This window comes from Panthera tigris, chromosome E1 (genome assembly GCF_018350195.1).
Source record: "Panthera tigris isolate Pti1 chromosome E1, P.tigris_Pti1_mat1.1, whole genome shotgun sequence".
In the NCBI taxonomy this organism is placed as follows: domain Eukaryota; kingdom Metazoa; phylum Chordata; class Mammalia; order Carnivora; family Felidae; genus Panthera; species Panthera tigris.
Window position 1 is genome coordinate 47,112,857 of NC_056673.1, and position 20,023 is coordinate 47,132,879.

The 20,023-nt window shown below is 45.7% G+C and overlaps 1 protein-coding gene across 12 annotated transcripts in view; it reads right to left on the reverse strand.

Annotated features, from left to right (window-relative positions):
* Positions 1–20,023, reverse strand: part of PITPNC1 (phosphatidylinositol transfer protein cytoplasmic 1) — a 268,903-nt gene that overhangs the window by 137,609 nt on the left and 111,271 nt on the right. Inside the window, exon 1 of one of the 12 annotated variants that reach the window (XM_015540275.2) lies at positions 6,570–6,668. The exons of the other annotated variants lie outside the window; for them this stretch is intronic. The gene's annotated coding sequence lies outside the window, so the exon portion shown is untranslated. Of the gene's footprint in view, positions 1–6,569; positions 6,669–20,023 lie in introns of those variants that run through there. 12 annotated transcript variants of the gene reach the window in all.

A 20,023-nucleotide genomic window follows, 5' to 3' on the forward strand; every position in this document is an offset into this window, starting at 1 on the left:
CCCTGATCTAGATCAATGGGGTCTGAGGCTCAAGCCATTAGGCTGCACTGAGACTCGTTGAGGCTGGCTGGTCAGGAAAGCGTTTCCATGCGTTTCCAAGCTAACTAAGTGGAACACGGACAATTAGGGATACATTTGGAGAAGCTTCCCTTTTCTTCTTTTTTTTTTTTTTTTTTTTTAGTGTTTATTTTTGAGAGAGAGAGAGAGAGAGAGAGAGAGAGAGAGAGAGAGAACCAGAATCCAAAGCAGGCTCCAGAGCCAGACGTGGAGCGCGAGCTCATAAGCTGTGAGATCATGACCCGAGCTGAAGTCAGATGCCCAACCGACTGAGCCACCCAGGTGCCCCGAAGGTTCCCTTTTCTGAGGACTGGCGATTACCTGGACCTCTAGAGAGGTGATAATTGCTCACCGCGTGCTATGGTGGAAAGCACTGGGGTTTTAAAATCGAAACCCGGAGCTGAAGTCCTGATTTTGCCTTTGATTAGCTTTGTAACCTTGGACAATTTACTTATCTGAGCCACAGTTTCTTATCATTAGAATGGGACTACCAAAATACCTCACGGGCCATGGTGAGAATCAAGTGAGAAGAAACTTACAAATTAAAATGCCTTGTAAAATGTAAAACTGTACCCAAACCGCCGTAGTTACTGCTCCTTCTGTTGGGCAATGCATCTGGCTGGGTCTTGAGATCTGTTTTGCCCATTTCCCTGTTATGCCACGGCTCTGTAAGGGACACGCATGAGAACAGGGCATTGCCACACGCCCGTATGACGCAAAAACCAAAGAAGATCGGACCCTTTGCCCAAGACGAGCTCTTCTTTCTGTAAAAATTTTCTTAGATGGTCGTCAGATCGAACACTTCCCAAATATAAAAAAGCCTGGGAACTTCCACTTACAAAGTAGTCAGCTTCACAGGGACAGAAAGTAGGATGGCAGTTGCAAGGGAGGATGGGAAGTCAGTGTGTAATGGGAAGACAGAACCGTCCTGGAGACAGACGGTGGTGATGGTCGCACAGCCCTGTGAGTGCACTCAATGCCACTGAACCATACCCTTAAAAAATGGTCAAGACGGGGGCGCCTGGGTGGCTCAGTCGGTGAAGCGGCCGACTTCGGCTCAGGTCACGATCTCGCGGTATGTGAGTTCGAGCCCCGCGTCGGGCTCTGTGCTGACTGCTCAGAGCCTGGAGCCTGTTTCAGATTCTGTGTCTCCCTCTCTCTCTGACCCTCCCCCGTTCGTGCTCTGTCTCTCTCTGTCTCAAAAATAAATAAACGTTAAAAAAAAATTTTAAAAAAAAATGGTCAAGATGGTGAATTGTATGTGAGGTCTATTCCATGACAATCCTTTTCCTTTAAATGTCTTAATTTAGGTTCCAGTTAGTTCGCGTAGTGTAATATTAGCTCCAGGTATACAACAGAGTGATTCAACACTTCGTACGTCACCCGGTGCTCATCACAAGTACACCTCTTCATCCCCATCACCTATATACCCACCCCCCGCCCTTTTCCTCTTTAATGTTTATCTTTTTTTTTTTTAATTCTTTTTTCTTAATGTTTTTATTTATTTTTGAGACAGAGAGAGACAGAGCATGAGCAGGGAAGGGGCAGAGAGAGAGGGAGATACAGAATCGGAAGCAGGCTCCAGGCTCTGAGCCATCAGCACAGAGCCCGAGGCAGGGCTCCACTCCAACTCACAGACTGTGAGATCGTGACCTGAGCTGAAGTCGGACGCTCAACCGACTGAGCCACCCAGGCGCCCCTAATGTTTATCTCTTGAGAAAGAGAGTGAGCGCATGTGTGAGCGTGGGAAGGACAGCGTGAGGGAGACAGAGGATCCAAAGCAGGCTCAGCCCCATCAGCACAGAGCACGACACCCGGCTCGAATCCACGACCCAAGAGACCATGACCTGAGTGGAAATCAAGAGTTGCACACTGAACCGACTGAGCCACCCAGGTGCCCCCCTCATCCCAATTCTCAAAAAAGCCTGGGAACGTGTCATTCTTCAGTGAGTGTGGCTCCCACCTGCTTCCTACCTCACGGTGGCCATCTAACAGAGAGTCTGTCTTTTTCACTATGAAAAAAAAAATATTTAAGGACAGGGACTTTTACATTTGATGGATCTTTGGTTTGGACGCTAATTTGAGGGTGCTGGGCTGCGCCAGCCAACGGGAGAACTTTAGAAAAGGACTTCTCTCAGAGACAATGTTGCATGAATGCCCGATTCCTGCCCTGCTGGTTACTTGTCTGGCTCGTGATGGCCTAGAGTTAAATGTCTTTATCATTGTTATTTAAAAAAATTTTTTTTAACGTTTATTTATTTTTGAGACGGAGAGAGACACAGCATGAACGGGGGAGGGGCAGAGAGAGAGGGAAACACAGAATAGGAAGCAGGCTCCAGGCTCTGAGCCATCAGCCCAGAGCCCGACGCGGGGCTCGAACTCGCGGACCACGAGATCGTGACCTGAGCCGAAGTCGGACGCTCAACCGACTGAGCCACCCAGGCTCTCAGTTTTTTTTATTGTTATTTTTTAATGTTTATTTATTTTTGAGAGAGAGAGAGAGACAGAGCATGAACAGGGGAGGGGCACAAAGAGACAGACACACACACACACACACACACACACACACACACACACACACACACACAGAATCTGAAGCTGGTTCCGCGCTCTAAGCTGTCGGCACAGAGCCTGACCTGGGGCTCCAACTCATGAACTTCGAGATGAAGTTGGCTGCTTAACCGACTGAGCCACCCAGGTGCCCTGAGTTAAAAGTCCTTGATATTGGCATTCTGGAGGGTTCACAGTAACGATGCTCCCAAGTAACACGGTTTGACTATGACGACTTGCAAAGACCCTGACAGTCCAGAAAGAATGATTAAATACAAAATGCATGCTGATCCCCCCCATCCCTAACATGCGTCCATGAAAACACCAGCTCCTTATTGAGAAAGGCCCGTCTCGTTTCATGACCCTCCCCCTCCATCTGCTAGTCAGCCTGGGGCTCCGACTGAGAGCAACTCTACAGCAAGACCAATTCCAAATCCTTTCCTTTTGGAAAGGTAGTGCGTGCTTTTGCTACCAAGGGCTGAATCTGACTTGGGTTCCACAAGGACACGGCTGCCAACCCCTTAGTCTTTCTGACTCCGTGATTCAATGTCCAGATTTCTCCAAGCAGACAAGGAGGTTTCAAAAAAAAACCAAAAAACAAAGGTGTAAGGTTCTCCGGTGTTTCGTCAGATCTCCCTGCCAGGTCAATAAACCACGAAAACCAATATCCGATCCCACAAGGAAAATACAAACTTGCAGCTCATATTTTCAAGATATCAGTGCATCATCGCATATTTATCTTTTCTCCTGGATTTTTATAAGCAGCCCTCTGAGGTGTCTTGTTTACGGAATACCTGTGTCATTATGCCAGGGTGCAGGAATGAAAAAGCTGATAAAAAGATTTAAGAAGGAGCTGGGTGATGGACTTTAATTCAAAAAAAAAAAAAAATCTTTTGTGACGAACTCATAGAAATAGCATCATACACCGATGCTTAACCTGTCCTAAGTTTTGGACCCAACTGAATAGAAATAGAGCAATTTAACGCCAAGGGACGGGCTCAGGATAGGCTTTATGCTGGTGCAAGCAGAAGTCTGCAACCCGTGGCTGCCACAAGACTGCAAATCATTTCCAGGACGCTCGGCGTAATCTACCTGACCCCGTAAGGGAAGGTAACTACATTCTTCACAGTGCAGGAAAAAGCAAGAGTGCACATTTGATCTGCCCCTTCCAACACTGGCTCGCCTTTGGGGTGGTATTCTAGCCCCAAGAATTCATCTGATGCCAATATTGAATAGCCAAACTGGTAAGGTGCAGCATCTATCGGCCGCTTTATGAGCATCAGCTCGAGCAGGAGGGGTCATCCCCTCGTGTTTATAAATGAGAAGCTGGGGCACCTGGGTGGCTCAGTCGGTTAAGCGTCCGACTCTTGGTTTCAGCTCTGGTCACGATCTCCTGGTTCGTGGGTTCAAGCCCCGCGTCGGGCTCTGTGCTGACAGCATGGAGCCTGCTTGGGATTCTGTCTCCCTCTCTTTCCCTGCCCCTCCTTGCTCTCTCTCTCGCTTTCTCAAAAATAAATAAACATTAAAAAATGTTAATATTATATATATGTGTGTGTGTGTATATGTGTATATATATATATATATGTGTATATATATGTGTATATATATATACATACACACACACACACATACATATATATACCTGGGTGGTCCAGTCCATTAACCGTCCAACTTCGGCTCAAGTCATGATCCCATGGTTCGTGAGTTCAAGCCCCACATCGGGCTCTGTGCTGACAGCTCACAGCTCGGAGCCTGGAGCCTGCTTCAGATTCTGTGTCTCCCTCTCTCTCTGGCCCTTCCCCTCTCGAGCTCTGTCTCTCTCTCTCTCTCTCTCTCAAAAATAAATAAACATTAAAAAAATTTTTAAATATATATATATGTGTGTGTGTGTATATATATATGAAGCTGAACGAATTAGTCATTATTGACTGCCATGAAGAACCAAAGATAGGACATGCTAGAACTCAACTCAAGGCCACAGTACGGGTAGCTGGCCTTCACGGCAGAATGCGAGATTTCTCCATACCGTGGTTGTGGGGACAAGCCTTGGTTCTGGAGAGCCTTGTCCATCCTGGCTTGTGCACTGAACAAGCACTCAGTGTGTGCCAGGCCCCGGAGGCACTGGAAGCAGAGCTAGGAACAAGACAGAACTAATCTCTGGCAAAGAGGAGGGTTTCCACACAAGCTCCGGCGTGAAGACAGAAGGCTTTGAGCTGCAAGAAGCAGAAGCTCCCATCTCAGCTATCAGACCGTTTGCTGAGAAACCAACTGCAACTCAGATAAGTGGAGAGGTCTGGGGACAGGTCTGACCTCAGGAAAGCGATCAAGGCACTTGTGTTTACTACTGAACATAAACCCACAGCCAATCACAAGGCCCTAAAGGGGAAAGACTGAGACAGAACTGTCCTGGGAAATGAATCCTGCACCTTCTCCTTGCTTCCCCCTTGCCAGTGCTCCTCTCCTTAACTTTGGCCCCATAATCAAAGGGAGAGCGGTCCGTCTACTATGCAAGCAACGGGGTCTTTCCAGAATTAGGGTCTTTCCTGTTTGCGAAACCTATTGTGGCACCTATCCATCTTTTAGGAAAATGACCAGTAGCATCCAGGGAAGCTGTTGTACTGGCTAAAAGTTGAAATAGACTTACAGGAATGATAGCAATTAGTTTTAGTGTCTTTGAGACCCTCTGAGAACAGAAGCGCAATTGAATGCAAAGAAAAGCACTTGCTGCTTCATATACAATTGAACAATGGGAGTTCTTGCTGTGTTGAAAGAGTTATTCAAGCCACTTCATGCCTAGAATAACATTTGAAGGTCACCGAACTCCTTTGTTTGCTTAAGTGCTAGCTGCCTCTGCGAACTGTCTAGCAATGCGGGGAGAGTTACGACCAGGTTGTAACCGGGGATCTAAGTTTGGAAAGTTCCAATACCTTTCTTCACCTCGCTTTGGAAGAGAGGCCCCAGGCTGCACACTCATGGTACCTGTAGCCCAGAGGCAGCCGGCATTTGTAGGGTACTTGGCTGGCTGCAGGGAAGGCACTATTCGTTAATGGCAATGGCAGCCTGAGGGTGTTTCGTCCTTGCTTAAAAGAAGCAGATAACTGATAGAGAAAGGCAAATGGCAGTCAAATCCTGCTCTCCTGAGACACTGAATGAAATAGGCAAGACAGAGGAAATCGGGTACAATTTCAGAAATTACTACGTTAAGAAATCTATCTTCTGAGCTCCTCTTGCATTCTGGACTTATGACCTGGGGAGGTAGTTTATCAACCGGCACCTTTGAGGCCAACCGGTGGCCCTTCTGACTCTCTCTATCCTTGTTCCGGCAACCCCACCCCCCCCCAACAAGTCCCCAAGGCAACGCCAGGATGAAAGAGAATGTATCAAGTTTCAAAGGGTTGACAGCAAAGACAATGTGACAAACAAAATGAGGAGCAGGAAGTGTTGGTCTTCATAGGATCCTTACCCCCCCCCTTTTTTTTACTGTGGTAAAATATACATTACCAAAATCGACCGTTTTCACTATTTAAAAAAAATTTTTTTTGACATGTATTCATTTTTGAGAAACGGAGCACAAGTGGGGGAGGGGCAGAGAGAGAGGGAGACACAGAATCAATCCAAAGCAGGCTCCAGGCTCCGAACTGTCAGCACAGAGCCCGACGCGGGACTCGAACTCACAAACTGCGAGATCATGACCTGAGCCGAAGTCGGACGCTTAGCCGACTGAGCCACCCAGGCGCCCCATCGTTTTAACTGTTTTTAAATGTACAATTCAGTGCTGTTAAGTACATTCACGATGTTGTTCGACCACGACCACCACCCATTCCCAGACTTTTTCATCATCTCAAGAAGAAACTCCATACTCATCGGACAACAACTTCCAATCCCTCCCAACTCCTCCCCCCACCCCCATGACCTCTAATCTCCTGTCTGTCTCTATGTATGGACTTGGCTATTCTAGGTACCTCGTATGAGTGGAATCACACAACACGTGTGTGTCCTTTTGTGTCCGGCTTCTTTCACTTGGGCATAATGTCTTCAAGGTTCATCCATGTTGTAGCGAGTGCCAGAATTTCATTGCTTTTTTTTTTTTCAATTTTTTTTTTTTTTTCCTTTGGGACAGAGAGAGACAGAGCATGAACGGGGGAGGGGCAGAGAGAGAGGGAGACACAGAATCGGAAACAGGCTCCAGGCTCCGAGCCATCAGCCCAGAGCCTGACGCGGGGCTCGAACTCACGGACCGCGAGAATTTCATTGCTTTTTAAGGCTGACTAATAGTCCATGGCATGGATAGACCACATTTTGTTTATCCATACATCTGCTGATGGATATTTGGGTTGTTTCCACCCTTTGGCTATTATTGTGAGTAACGCTGTTACAAACATTGGTGTACAAGTAACTGTTTGAGTCCTGAGAACTGACTTATAACACGTGTGTATGGTTTATATTCAAAGGTTTGGGGTGAAAAAGCCATTCTTGGTAATTTTAATTTTTCTTTTTTTTTTTTCTTGCAAATTAAGTAAGTCACTTCTTATTCTATTTCAGGTGACAGCTACTCTTGAAAAAGTAACCCTGGAAATGACTTGAAACTCGGCAATAGATTATACAGATCTTCTCATACCTTTTTTTTTTTTTTTTTTTTTTTTTTGAGTACACAATTCAGTGGTTTTTAGTACATTCACAGGGCTGTACAACTATCACCGCTATCTAGTTCCGGAACATTTTCAGTCACACCCCGCCCTTCCCTCCTCCCAGCTCCTATCAACCACCAACGTATGTTCTGTCTCTAGGGATATGCCTACTCTGGATATTTTATACCGATGGTATCATTCAACATGTGGCCTTTTGTGACTACTTCTTTAATTTAGAATATTTTTTTAATGTTTATTTATTTTTGAGAGAGAGACAGAAACAGAGACAGAGAGTGAAAGCAGCGGAGGGACAAAGAGAGACAGGGACAGTTTCTGAAACGGGCTCCGCTGCGGAGAGCAGAGAGCCTGATGTGGGGCTTGAACTCACGAACTGCGAGACCATGACCCGAGCCAAAGTCAGAAGCTCAAACGACTAAGCCCCCCCAGGGGCCCCTAGAATCGTGTTTTTAAGATTCATCCATGTCATAGTATATATCAGTATTTCCTTCCTTCCTTTTTTTTTTTTTTTAAACCAAATAATGTTCCATTGCATGGAAACACCACATTTTGTTCATTCATTCCTTAGCTGATAGACATCTGGGTTGTTTCTACTTTTGGGTTAGTATAAATAATGCTGCTATAAACATAATGTGTACCAGCCTTTGTGTGGACGTAGGTCACACGTCTTCAGTTCTCTTGGGTAGACACCTAGGGGTGGAATGGCTGGGCCACATGGCAACTCTGTGTTTAACCTGCTGAGGAACCGTCAAACTGTTCTCTGTAGCAGCCGCCCCATTTTACATCCCTGCCGATAACGTGTCATCCTTACTTTTTGGGTGACAGGTGTTAAGTTACTTGTAGAAACAAGAAAAGTCAAACAAGTGACTTCGAAAGCCAAGAGTAAGCTACAGAAGGGTAAGGTTTTCTTTGCTTCCGTCACCGTTATTTTACACGTGGGCACATCCAATGGACAAATACCATGGGCAACTATCCAGCCACATGGCCTCTTTTCATTACCAACGGAGAGCTAAACTGGACACAACAGACTATTAGAAGCTGCGGTAGCACATCCAAATCTACTGATTATGTGGCACAGACGGAAAGTGGAGAAGGAGTTAGGAATGGAGCAGAGCAGCGGGGTCTGCGGTTACCCAGGAGGCGTCTCATGGGAAAAAAGGCTTCACCTGTGCCTAGATGGCACTAGCTTGGCAAGAAGAGGGGGGGAGGTCACAGCCTACAAGCAAATCCTACACACTTCCTTGCCCACAGCAAAACGTCACTTCTTCCCAGGAGTCCTGACGATGCACAACAGAATAATAATAATAAAAATAAAAAGTAACAATAATAAAATAAAATAATAAAAATATAAAATAATAACAAAAATAAAAGCCACCACCCTGTTCTAACTTCTCTAGGTCAGCATGGTTCTAAACTGTGTATACGTCTTCAATCCTTAACAACCCTTTGAGGTAGGTAAGTGTTTTGTGTTTTGTTTTGTTTTGAAGATTTTTATGTTTAAGTAATCCCTACACCCAGGTGCCGGGGTGGCTCAGTCAGGTAAGCGTCCGACTCTTGCTTTCGGCTCAGGTCATGATCTCACAGTTTGTGAGTTCGAGCCCTGCATCGGGCTCTGTGCTACAAGTGTGGAGCCTGCTTGGGATTTCTCTCTCCCGCTTTCTCTGCCCCCCCTTGGCTTGCTCCCTCTCTCTCTCTCTCTCTCTCTCTCTCTCAAAACAAACAAACAAACAAACAAACAAACAAACAAACAAAGTAATCTCTACACCCAACATGGGGCTTGAACTCACAACCCCGAGATCAAGAGTTGCATGCTCTTCTAAGCCAGCCAGGTGCCCCAAGGTAGGTTAAGTACTTTTATCCCCATTTTACAGATAAGGAAACTGGTGCACAGACAGGCTGCACAACTTGCCCGAAGCTATGAAGCAGGTGAGTTGGGATTTGAACCCAGGGAGTCCGGTTCCAGGATTCACTGTCCCCTGTCTCTGGCATAATCTCCTCGGCCATTTGGGTGGCATCCAGATAAAAGGTTATTTATTTATAAGGCTGGAAAAAGTACCCTGTAAGGAACGTGAGTTTCCTCACCCTCCCGTGCTGCTGACAGTTTCAGGTTGATATTAGGAAGAGTTTTTTAAAGAGGTGGGAGACAGCAGTACCGAAGAGAGCAAGGAGAGAAGAGGTCACAGGGGGAGTTAGCAGCGGGGACAAAATTAGAAGCCAGGAGCCCAAGGTTCTCAGCCCTCGTCCTGGAAAGCCTTCCTCCTACACACATCGTGACACACGGCAATTAAAAGAAGCATACCCACTCACAGAAATCCCCGAGATTTTTAAGTAAAAATTTAAATTAATGAGTCCATCTAATTTGGACGCACAAAATGCGTGGGTGGAAGACATTTCTGGAGCCGACGGCTGATGTGACAGTTATTTCACGAAAAGGAAGAGAAGTTGCCTGCCTTCAGATTTGAATGTTTCCAAATGGGATTCTAAACCCCAGCCTGGAACAACACACAGGACGAGGGCTGAATATAGAGATTCTATGGGAGAAAATCCCTTCAGCTTACCCAGTCAACCCATCGTGCAGGAAAATGAAATGGACTATCCCCTTGTAGTTCACCCTTCATGAGAGCGCGCCCAAGAAAGGCAGCGGGTTCCCTATCTAGCTCATACGCTCCTATCCATTGGAAATTGGATTCCTAAATGCGCTGTGGAGGACAGAATCATCTATTCAAAGACTTCATTAAGCTATCGCAATGGATCTGAATCAGAGGGTTTGGGGACACACTGGGTGTGTAGTATATATGACCGTTTCTGCTCACTCCTCCAGAAGCAAGGTAGAATCTCAACCCCACCTATAGATCGCCCCCTAATAATGTGCCTTATAGGACTGTCCACAAGGCAAACCACAAACTCCTGGAAAAATCACGTCGTCCCTGGTTTTCCTTTCTCTTCTTTCTCTGCCCTCCGCCCCATTCCCAGAGGAAGACAGTTCCAGAACTGCTGACAACCCCCCAGAGGAGGAAGGCCTTTCTTCCTTCCTCCTCTTGGGCAGATGGTATTTGCATACTGACATATTGTAAATCTAGTCACCCAGGTAACGGGCTTCAGTTAGCAACAGCGCAATGAAGGTCAGCCTGATTCCTTCTAAAATTAGAAGTCAGACCAATCTGATTTTTAACTGTTCAAGGTAGGATGCCCAGTTAGATGGCGAACTCGGTTCTTACAGTGAATTTTCACTTGGGAGATTCGGCACTAGTTAATAAAGGCCAGGTGGGGCATTTCAACACGACACCGACATCGGTTTTGACATGTTGAATGAAGTTTCAGCCGCAAGAAGTTGCTGTTTTCTGTAAATAATCCTACTAGAACGCTAGTCTCTGTCAGTAAAGTCATCTTTGGCCTCGGCTCTCCCTTGACCTTCATAGTCAGTTGGTCGTTAAGGACTGCTGTTCTGTGCCAGGCATTTCAGCCTTTACGCAGTTGGCCTCCCCGACTCCGCTGTGGCCCCCTCTCCCTGCACAACCTCTCCCCACCCCCTTCCAAAGTGACTGGCATTGATCCAGGACCATCTTTTCCAGCCTCTTTTGTCCTGGTCCACAGGCATCCCTCTTACTGGGATCTGCGCCCTTCTTTTCCGTCCCTGACCATGGACAGCGGTCTTGGACAGGCTTCAAGGAACGCATAGATGGTGTACAATCCTCCCCCCCACCATTAATTCTAAAAAGGTCCATGCGCCCCCAAAACGTGAAGACCCACCAACTGTCTAATTACAGATGGTACCTACATTGGCATTTCCCTCAATGATTTGAAGGAATGACAGTTCCAAAGGATATTTTAGTTTATTTATTTATTTTGAGAGACAGAGAGAGAGAAAGCACAAGCAGGGGAGGAGCAGAGAGCAGAGACAGAATTCCACACAGGCTCCCGCACCATTCGTACAGAGCCCCATGCGGGGCTCGAACTCACGAACCTCAAGGTCATGACCTGAGCTGAGACCAAGAGTTGGACGCTTAACCGGCCGAGCCACCAGGGCCCCTGGATGGGTTTTTTAATGCAGGCTTTCTCAGGGCCTTTGCTGTACGGCCACATGCCATGGATCACTGATTTCACAGTGGAGCCCCATTCCCAGCAGACACTTCTAAGTGGTCCTTGGTCTCCGATAGGAAAGTTGAGCTTTATTTCCCCCTAACAACCACCTAAGCCGTGCACTGCTTTGTGATAGTTCTTCCCTTATGGTTTTGAGCTACTTATGTTTTACTCTATATATGTAACCATTACTAGAAATTGTATCATTGCACTTCCACATTATGGCGTGTGTGTTTTATTATCGTTTTAGATCTGTCTCCCCTACTAGACTGGAAGCCATTTGACACTAGGCTACACACCTCGGTAACTTTACATCCCCAGGGCCAAGCTAGCCAGACCTTAGAAATGGTGCAGAACTGGGGGCGCCTGGCCGGCTCGGTCAATGCAGCACCCGACTCTTGATCTCAGGGTTGTGAGGTCAAGCCCCACACTGGGTGTAGAGATTACTTAGGAAAAAAAAAAAAAAGAAAGAAAGAAAGAAATGTTGAATAACTGAATGTATAAATGAAGGTTGATAACTGGATAATGAACTCCTTCAGAATACAAACTGCATTTTGACCTTCTTATATTCCCACGGCACCCAGAGAAGTTTTTCATATAGCAAAAGTCAATAAAATTTTTAAGACCTAAATCCCTTAGGAAATATTTATGGAACATCAGTTATGTCCTGGGTACCGAGGACATTAATATGGTAACAGGCAATCGGGGAGCTTAGATTCCAGTAAGGGAAACAGACATGTAAACAAAAAATGATGGTAAAATATAAACACTCTAAAAGGAAGGACAGGCTGTCTGGGAGCACAGGTGGAGTATTTCGTTCTGTACGTGCTGGCAGGGAGGCGCGAGGGGTCAGTACTAGGATGCTCGGGATTGATGGTGGCACCCAGGTCCCCAACTGACCACATTTGGGGGAGAAACGGGCCAAGAGGCAGCTCCAGTTGAGTGAGTACGGATACCCACTGGGTGAAGCTTTGGCCTCAACCCCAATGTGGATCCCAAGCCCCGGTGAATGGGCCTCCACCACCTGGAGCTGGTAGGTTCTTGTTGCCCAGGGAGAGCTGTGCCAGGGCCTACAGCCACACCCGCGGCACGGCTGCACCATCCCCAAGTCCACGGTCAGAGCCCGGCCCTATGTTGTTACTCTGAGACCAAAGGATGGATGCAGAGAAAAGAACACAGGAAAGGGGCGCCTGGGTGGCTCAGTCGGTTGAGCGTCCGGCTTCGGCTCGGGTCACGATCTCACGGTCCGTGAGTTCGAGCCCCGCGTCGGGCTCTGTGCTGACCGCTCAGAGCCTGGAGCCTGCTTCGGATTCTGTGTCTCCCTCTCTCTCGGCCCCTAACCCACTCGCATTCTGTCTCTGTCTCTCTCAAAAATAAATAAACACTAAAAAACAAACAAACAAACAAACAAACAAAAGAAGAGAACACAGGAAAGAAAAGAATGGAAGTGCTCCTCTCCTTTATGAGAACTAGGGCATGGCCAGTCTCATTCGCCCATCGGCCCTTCCAGGCAGGGCAACCTCAGAGCCCAAGAATCCCAGAACTTACAACCCGCAGTTCTGAGGGGAATCCTGGAGTTCCCAAGAGACAGTATACGCCAAGGAAGACAGATGACGCTCCTAGACAGAAGTCCAATAGACGTTCCTCTCTTGACCCCTCCAAGAAGGTTCTTCCGCTCTTTAGGAAAGCAGTGAGGCAGAGGGTAAAACACCCCAACACCCAGGCCTGAGTATTTTTAAAAAACGTCCAGTTTAAGACTGAGAACTACTGGGGTAACAGGAGGAGAGAAAGTGAGAAAGAAAGCCCTGTAGGGGCAGGCTGTTAGAACTGATTCATACATGAATCGCATGTTCATTGCCTTGGCAGGTGGGGTGGGGTCAGTGAATGAAACCAATGGCTAAAACGACATAATTCCTCAGCAGATTAAACACTTGGGAATATCACTCGCCTATACATAGAAATATGCTTGTTTTAATATTTTTACCTTGGTACATGGGTACCAAGAAATATTCCTCTATGGTTTCGAAAACAACAGGGCCTTGTGGTGATGAATTACCAACGATACCCAGCTGCACGGGTTGGAGAGGACAGAAAACGGCATGGCCTGGAAACCTGGAGAACCCATGCCCTGTCTACAGAAGGTAGCAGCAACCCAGCTCTAGTGGATGCTTGCCAACATCTTCAAAATATTTCTCCAGAAAAGCTAGAAATCTAGATTTTTATATTAATGGCCTAACTTCTAAATGTTGGCTTAGATTAAAACAAAATGAAACAGGGGCGCCTGGGTGGCTTGGTCGGTTGAGCGTCCGACTTCAGCTCAGGTCATGATCTCACGGTCCGTGGGTTCGAGCCCCGCGTCGGGCTCTGTGCTGACAGCTCAGAGCCTGAAGCCTGTTTCAGATTCTGTGTCTCCCTCTCTCTCTCTGCCCCTCCCCTGTTCATGCTCTGTCTCTCTCTGTCTCAAAAGTAAATAAACGTTAAAAAAAAAAAAATTAAAAAAACAAAACAAAACGAAACAAAACAAAACACAGGGGCGCCTGGGTGGCTCAGTTGGTTAAGCAACTGACTCCTGCTCAGGTCATGATCTTGCCCTCGGTGGGTTCGAGCTCCGCGTTGGGCTCTGTGCTGACAGCTCGGAGCCTGGAGCCTGCTTTGGATTCTGTGTCTCCCTCTCTCTCTGCCCCTCCCCCAATCGCGCTCTGTGTGTGTGTGTGTGTGTGTGTGTGTGCGCGCGTGTATGTGTGTGTGTCTCTCTCTCTCAAAAATAAATAAACATTAAAAAAAAATTTTTTAAATCACAAACCTCACAACCCTCTGAATAAACATAAAAAATTGGTAAGCAGCTACCTTTAGCCATATGGTTTTAACCTCCAATTACATGTAACTCAGTTACGATAAAAAGAAAGAACGGAGGTGCTTGGTCAGAATCATGCTGCCAAGGGTGACATTTAGAGGCAAGCAACTTCATTAGTGCTTGAGGCTCAGGGCGGTTATGGGAAAGGGGAAGATATAAAACACTGTAAATATCTGAGCACCGTAAATCCTTCGCCATCTCAATATTGCTACTGGTCAGAAAGCTTAAGTTAGAAAACAAAGGGCACAACTTATTAGAACAATAATAACAGTGATTAGTATTTCCTGAACATTTACACTGTAAGAGGCAAGGGCTAAGTGCTTTACATAAAAATCACCCCATTTAATCCTGAAAGACAAATTACCATCTCAGTTTTCAAATGAGGACATGGGGCGGGGGCGGGGCACACAGAGAAGTTAAGGAAAGCGTCAAAGGTCACGCCATCTGTGGAGCTAGGGGGTGACCCGAGTCTTTCCCGCTGCAAGTCCTGGGCTGGGCATCGCTCTGCAGCTTTGAGGCAGGGAGTGGTCTGAAGGAGAGAACAGACTGAAATATAGAATAAAAGTGTATAGTCAGTAGAGGTCTGGGCGGGAACCTAATGAAATAAAACGGGCCCATAAACAAGTGAAAAACGTAAAACTTTTAACCTCGGGTCACCGGTATCGCCTCAGTTTAGCCATGAGGGAACAAGTGAAAAAAAAAAAAAATGTTTAATGCAAACTCAACACCTATCAGATTAGTAAAGCTTTAAAAGGCTACCCAGTGTTGGTGAGGTGGAGGGAACAAATCCTGAACCACACTGCTGGGGGGAGCAAGGTGGTTAGGAAGATGATCCGGCGATTAAAATTTAAGATGTTTATACTGTTTGACCTAGCCACTCTACCTAGGAATTTCTTCCAGAGAAGCTCTTATGCAATTGTGCAAAGATTTATATGCTTAAGATTCTTCACGGCTACATGATATGCAGTAGAAAGAAAGCTGGAAAAACTCCAGTTGTCCATCAGTGGGACGGCTTAGATAAATCAAGGTACATCCAAATAATGAAATACAATACAGACATTAAATCATGAAAGAGATCTCTACTTGCCAAAATGGAAAGATGTCCCAGATGCATAGTTAAGTGGGAAAAAAAAGTAAGCTGCAAAATAGTAGGAATAGGAAGAGTTTCAGTCAAGTGCATACACATGAGAAAAAAGTACAGACATGCCTACTAGTACCTGAACAGGGAGGGGGGGGAAAAAAACCCTAAAAGAATATATATATATAGCCAATTTTTAATCGCAATTACCTAAGAGAGGACTGTGGGAAATGTACTTCTATAAGGTTGGAAGTTTTCACAAGAAGCATGTACATTCCAAGTAAAGAAATAAGCTGACATTAGAAACGTGGCCCTATGCTGAAATTTCAGGGCAGGATTCCAGTTCCTGGGGAGGAGGGTAGATAGACAAAGACCTGGGAGTCTTTAGGACATGGTCAGCCACATAGGTTGTGCACTGCACAAGGGCACCCTCTTGAGATGTGCAGGCTTGGGGCATTAGATGGATTCCCGAAACAAATTCAGAAAGGCAACCAAAGCAAAAGGTCAGGCATCTAAGCAGGGCAGGAAGGGGGCTCAGAAAGAAGAGGGTGAGCATGTCAATTCTGAACATCTCAGGATATAGGAGTCAGTGACAAGGCCAGGTCAAGGTGGTCCTGAAAGCGAGCAACACGGTCGCCAACGCAACCTGAGTGTGGCTCTGATTCTCAGATCTGCAGGTGGGTTTAAGACATGAAGCCTTCAAGTGGGCGGAGCCTCTAAAGTACTTCCTGCCTCAGACCCAGATGGGTCTGGGTCCTGAGACAGAAGCGAATGGAGGAAGAAATGCAACGCCCCAAGCTGCCCATTTCGGTACCTCTCTCACTCACACAATTCCCTGTGCTCAAACCTGAGTTTCAACACCTCCAGACTGGTGACAGTGACCAGAAACTGGAAGTTACCCCCAAAACAGGTGGAACCGCCTATCCTTCAAAATATAAAGCGAGCAGACTGTGCACTTAGACCTGTCGAAATAAATCTCTCTCCAATTTGAGTGAACAGTGTTCTAGAATTTCCTTTTCAGGCTAAAGCTCCAAATACCCTCTCCCATAGAAATAACGATATTAGGTCGGCACAGAAACTAGCTGACCCGTAATTGCCCTAAGGAAAAGCCTAATCACCATTTCTAATAACGTTTCTGAAGGAAATGCATTGAGTTCCAACAGGGTGTGAGGCAATGAGGAACTTAATTCCTCTTCTCTGTTCCCAAAAATGTGGGAACGTTGCCCAAAGCGTGTTCCTTCAACATCTAAATGATGCGAATATATGTTACACTTTGGAACACTTTTTTCTTTTGATACAGGCTTCCATTGTCAAATAAGACCAGGAGAAACTAATTCAAACCAGGCCAAACAGGCTTTATTATTTAAAAAATTTTTTTAATTGTGGTAATATATACACAACATAAAATTGACCATTTTAACCATTTTTTAGTGTACCATTCAGTGGCACTAATTACTGTTACAATATTGTGCAACCATCACCAACCTTTTTTATCATCCCCAAACAGAAACTCTGTCCCCATTAAAATCTCACTCCCCATTCCCTCCCTTCCCAGCCCCTGGCAACCACTGTTCTAATTTCTGTCTCTATGAATTCGACTATTCTAGGGTTCTTTTTTAAGTAGAATCACACAATATTTGTCCTTCTGTGTCTTTTGTGAGGACAGGCCAAGTTTCAGGCTTCAGGAACGGGTAGGATGGGGAAATGGAGACTATGCCCAGGGTCTAGATAGAGGAGAGAGAGAAGCAGACTTGGGAAGAAAGACATTTCTGGGAGGCTGGGGAGTCAGCAGGTGAAGGTGAACTGGACATAATTAAACACATACTGGTTTGGAGCCTTTGAGCCAAGGAAAGAGATCCGGGCTGGAGCTCGGGACTGAAACCAACAGCAGTCTGAAGGTGGGTATGGCGGGGGAATCATGGGGACAGTACACAGTACTCAGGAGGACCCAACAATTAAGGGAGAGAGGAAGCAAGAAAAATTCGGGAAGATGTCTGAAAAATTCAGGATCAGCCAGAAAAAACAGAAGACACCAAGAGCATACCTTCTAAGTGTTTCCCAGCCTTCCCTTTGCCCTACTCGTCACTCCTTTCCAGAACCATCTGTCTAAAACACAGATCTACTCCTCATCTGAGTCTCTTGCCCCAAATCTAAAACCTTTAATGATTTTGTCCAGTGTTCAGAGCAAAATCCGAACCTCTTACTGAAGTTTCCAGTGCTCTCCCCAGCTCACCCTGATGCTCTCCCGACTCACCCCACCTGGTCCAGCCGCTCGGTTCATCTGTGGTGCACATGTGTGCACGTGTTCCTAACCAGCATCTTTCTCTTGGTGTATGTGTTATTCTTTCTGAATATTGGCTTCTGGTCTCCCTTCAAAGACCACATGCAATCCCACCTTTTCTGAGAGATCCGAATCGATCCCTGGAGTGGGGATAAATGTGCCCATTTCCCATAATCCTATACAGCAGGCATACATCCTTTAAAAACAACAAGGGACACGTGGGTGGCTCAGTCGGTTAAGCCTCTGACACTTGATCTCGGCTCAGGTCGTGATCTCGTAGGTTCATGAGTTTGAGCCCCACATTGGACTCTGTACCAACAGTGCTGAGCTTGCTTGGGATTTTCTCTCCTCCCCGCCCCCCCCCCCACCCTTCCCTCACTCTCTTTCTCTCAAAATTTAAAAAAAAAAAAATTTTTTTTAAAAATTTTTTTTTAATGTTTTATTTATTTTTGAGACAGGGAGAGACAGAGCATGAACAGGGGAGGGTCAGAGAGAGGGAGACACAGAATCTGAAACAGGCTCCAGGCTCCAAGCTGTCAGCACAGAGCCCGATGCAGGGCTCGAACTCATGGACCACGAGATCATGACCTGAGCTGAAGTCGGATGCTTAACCGACTGAGCCACCCAGGTGCCCCCCCAAAAAAATTTTTTTTAAATAAAAACTTTAAAAACAACAAAACAACAAAATCATACGATCATCTGGTTACAAAATGAACTTTTTTCATCATAGAAAAATTAGAATATGGAAAAAGTTTGAGGTTTTTTTAGTCATCCAAAAATAACATTAACGTTTAGGTACATATTCTTTTTTTTTTTTTTTTAACGTTTATTTATTTTTGAGACAGAGAGAGACAGAGCATGAACGGGGGAGGGTCAGAGAGAGGGAGACACAGAATCCGAAACAGGCTCCAGGCTGTCAGCACAGAGCCCGACATGGGGCTCGAACTCACGGACCGCAAGATCGTGACCTGAGCCGAAGTCGGCTGCTCAACCGACTGAGCCACCCAGGTGCCCCTTCTTTTTAGGTTTCAAAAACGTTGTAGATAAATTGGAAATTATACTGAATATATCACTTCGTAAAGTGCTTTTTTTAACATATATTATCAGCATTTTTCGTATCCTTAGTCTTCAAAACTTATTAATGGTTGTATTCACTCCCCTTGTGTGGGCATAATTTAATCAGTCCCCAATTACTGAATGAGAATTTCAAAAATTTCTGCCTCCCCCAGTACATTTCACCTGGTAAGTATTCAGAAGATGTTTGTTGAATTGAATGGTTATGATCAGGACAAAGCATTATCAATAGCTAGATCCTGTCCTCAATTGACTTTATCATTCAATTAACAGAAAATTTTTTAAATGGGGAAAAAACTGTTTTCCGCTTGTGTGGTAACACATATTTGCAGAATTTGTAAGCCCAATGAAATCAAATGAAACTACTGCTTCCTCCAGCCTATGGGGATCACTCCATCTTCTGCAAAGACAAATCCACGATGAAGGCAGTGATTTGGAAAGAAACAAAGAATGGACACTCTGAGCTATAGAGAATCAACTGAGGGTTGGTGGAGGGAGGTGGGCTGGGGATGGGCTAAACGGGTGACGGGTATTAAGGTGGGCATTCGTTGTGATGAGCACTGGGTGCGGTAAGAGTAAGTGACGAGTCACTTTTACTCCTGGGGCGCCTGGGTGGCTCAGGTGGTTAAGCGTCCATCTTTGATTTCGGCTCAGGTCATGATCTCACGGTTCGTGAGTTTGAGCCCAGCATCAGACTCTGTGCTGACAGTGCAGAGCCTGCTCGGGATTCTCTCTCTCTCTCTCTCTGTTCCTCCCCCACTTGTGCTCTCTCTCACTCAAAATAAATAAATAAACTTAAAAAAAAAATTCTACTTCTGAAGCTAATATTGCACCGTATGTTAACTAACTAGAATTTAAATAAAACCTTAAAGAAAAAGGAAAAAACAAAGAATGTCTTAAATCTATAAGGAGACGGTTATGTTCAGAAACCTTCTACAGATTTTTAGTGTCATCTAATCTGAACATTTGTGTAAAAGCCCATGTCACCTTTTCCTGAATCTCCTTCCTTCAGTGTTTTCTCTTCACATTAAAATATATTGAAATTTTGGGGCGCCTGGGTGGCTTGGTCGGTTAAGTGTCCGACTTCAGCTCAGGTCATGATCTCACGGTCCGTGAGTTCAAGCCCCGCATCGGGCTCTGTGCTGACAGCTCAGAGCCTGGAGCCTGCTTCCGATTCTGTGTCTCCCTCTCTCTCTGACCCTCCCCCGCCCATGCTCTGTCTCTCTCTGTCTCAGAAATAAATAAACGTTAAAAAAAAAAAATTTTTTTTTTAAATATATTGAAATTTTTTCAGTTGGTAAAAGCCAGTTTAATATGATTTATGTACTTGCCCACAAGAAAGTGAACTTTCCGTATCACTAATTAATATCCACCCGACGCACAGTTTTATCAGCCAAGCATAA